The sequence below is a fragment of the Trichosurus vulpecula genome, chromosome 1 (genome assembly GCF_011100635.1).
Source record: "Trichosurus vulpecula isolate mTriVul1 chromosome 1, mTriVul1.pri, whole genome shotgun sequence".
NCBI classification, from domain to species: domain Eukaryota; kingdom Metazoa; phylum Chordata; class Mammalia; order Diprotodontia; family Phalangeridae; genus Trichosurus; species Trichosurus vulpecula.
In genome coordinates, this window is record NC_050573.1 from 329,823,611 (window position 1) to 329,826,652 (window position 3,042).

The window sequence follows — 3,042 nt, forward strand, 5'->3', positions numbered from 1 at the left end:
ACACACACAAGAAGCCATCAAAGAGGACAGAAGTTTGTCACTTGTAAGGTTGGTGGAGAATGGAAATGTTTGAGGCAGAATAGTATCAAAATTCAATTCATATGCTGGATTTTGTGATAGGTGGTTAAGCTGAGTGCTTTCACAAGTAGTCACCATTCAGTAACAGAGTCAAGTGTTCAGAAGTCTGGAAAAGAGTCTGAGAAAGAGGTAGAGACCATCTAAAATTCTGGAAGAGGGCTGAGGTGGGGCTGACTTTTGTTGATGGACTTTCTTGCCTGTTCTTTCTTAGAGTTAGTGATTTCCTCATGGAAATTGCTTCTCTTGACTTACAATCCCAATTTCTATTTGAGAAAGTAGATTGTGGCTACTTTTACAACTATTTACAAGAATAATATTACTTTATTATTTTTTTTTTCATTTTATATATGTGTATGTATTAAAATCAAGGTGGCAACTCAATTCTGTGCCTATTCTGATGGACTGAATACTAGTAGAAAGATTAGGAGCTGAGGACACCAGCAGAGAAGGGAGGATGGTGCTGGACTTCAATCTGTTTCATGTTGATAAAGGAAGAGATCCGGAGCTGGTCTGGGAAGCCCAAAACAAGCACTTCAAGGACCCGGGGCTGGTGGATCAGCTGGTGCGGGCAGACAGCAGTGGCGACGATGCAGATTTTGGGCAGACAACTTAAACAAGCTGAAGAACTTATGCAGCAGGGCAATTGGAGAGAAAATGAAGAAAAAAGAGCCTGTGGGGGATAAGGAATCCTTACCAGAAATTGTGTTGAACCTTGATTACCTGACTGCAGACACGTTAACGAGCCTGAAAGTGACACAGGTAAAAAAAGTCCAACTCCTCATTGACGAAGCCATCATCAAGTGTGATGCTGAGAGGATACAACTAGAAGCAGAGCGATTGGAAAGTCTCCAAGAAATTGAGAACCTCCTCCATCCCTCTGTGCCCATCAGCAATGACGAGGATGCTGACAACAAAGTAGAGAGGATTTGGGGTGATTGTACTGTGAGAAAGAAATATTCTCATGTGGACCTGGTGGTGATGGTGGACGGCTTTGAAGGTGAAAAAGGAGCAGTGGTGGCTGGAGGCCGAGGCTACTTCCTGAAGGGAGTCCTTGTGTTCTTGGAACAGGCCCTTGTCCAGCTTGCCCTTCAAACCCTTTCTAGCAGGGCCTACACCCCCACCTATACCCCTTTCTTCATGAGAAAAGAGGTGATGCAGGAGGTGGCACAGCTCAGCCAGTTTGACAAGTAGCTGTACAAGGTGATTGGCAAAGGCAGTGAAAAATCTGATGATAATTTCTATGATGAGAAATACCTGATCGCTACCTCAGAGCAGCCCATTGCTGCCCTACATGGAGTGGCTTCGGCCAGAGGACTTGCCCATCAAGTATGCTGGCTTTTCTACCTGCTTCTGCCAGGAGGTGGGCTCCCATGGTCGTGATACCTGTGGCATCTTTCAAGTTGACCTGTTTGAGAAGATCAAGCAGTTTGTCTATGCATCACTGCATGACAACAAATCATGGGAAATGTCTGACGAGATGATCAACACCGCAGAGGAATTCGACCAGGTCTTGGGCATTCCTTATTACATTGTGAATATTGTCTCAGGCTCTTTGAACCATGCTGCCAGTAAGAAGCTGGACCTGGAGGCCTAGTTCCCTGGCTCAGGAGCCTTCCATGAATTAGTATCCTGCTCGAATTGCACAGACTATCAGGCCCATCGGCTCCACATCCGCTATGGACAGACTAAGAAGATGATGGATAAGATGGAATTTGTCCATATGCTCAACGCCACAATGTGTGCCACTACCCGGACCATCTGCACCATCCTAGAAAACTACCAGACAGAGAAGGGTATCATTGTGCCTGAGAGGTTAAAGGAATTCATGGCATCAGGTCTTCAAGAATTGATCCCCTTTGTGAAACCCGCCCCAATTGACCAGGAACCACCCAAGAAACAAAAGAAACAGTATGAGGGTGGCAAAAAGAAAATGACGGCTGGAGATGTGGCCCTAGAAGGCTGGCTGCAGAACATGGAGGTCACTGACGCCTGAACTTAGCCTCCTCTCCTCCCCATTCTGTCATCTCTGCCAGTCGGGAACTCCAGGACCCTGCCCGGGGAAAGTGGAACCAAGCACCCATCCATTGCCCTGCCCCATTCCGGCTCTGGAGGTAAAAGAGAACCAGTCTGCTCTTGCAACACACCTGCCTCTGCCTGGACATAGGATTTTCATCTCTGATGACTGATAAAACATGTAATAAAGAATCTGTGGAAGGTCCAAAAAAAAAAGAAAGAAAGAAAGAAAGATTAGGAGCTGAGAGGAAGGCAGGAATTGAGGAAGGAAACAGTGTTAAAAGTAATGAGGTTTATGTCTACATAACCCAAGTTAATGTTGACAGAACACTGTGTGTGTGTGTGTGTGTGTGTGTGTGTGTGCGTTGAGAGTGGATAATTTGAGGTGGAAAGAAAAAAATATCAATTTTAGAGACTATATAATTCTAGCAAAAGTGAATTCTATATCAAGATGGGTGAGTAGAAGAAGGAAACAAATAAGTAGTAAGGGCATCATCATGTCTTCCTTTTGCCCTGAAAGTGTTTACAGGACTTGAGACACCTCTGACAGAGAGAGATGAGTTGTACAAACTGGCATAAGCACACACATATAAATACGTATGCATTCATGCATGCATACATAATTTATATATATACATATAAAGACACTGGGTATTTTGCCCTCAGATAAAATTTAAAACCTCTTGAAGCTAACAGAAGGGTAGTAAAGAGGCTTACCTGCATACAGACTACTCTCACCCCCATATTCCCTTGCATTATATCTAAGATCTTTTGGAAAAATTCTACAGGTGGGCTATGAAAGTCTGACAGTAATCTTTATGATATCTCCTCTGCATAAAAACTGCACATGACATTACCAGAAGAATATTGTTGAAAAAACATGGGGTGTGTGTATGTGTGTGTGTGCATGTGTGTGTGTGTGTGTGTGTGTGTGTGTGTATGAGAAAGACA

At 44.0% G+C, this 3,042-nt stretch overlaps 1 pseudogene; it reads left to right on the forward strand.

The window, feature by feature from the left end:
• Nucleotides 1-532: 532 nt before the first annotated feature.
• LOC118833792 lies at nucleotides 533-2,071 on the forward strand (annotated as a pseudogene).
• Nucleotides 2,072-3,042: the final 971 nt, after the last annotated feature.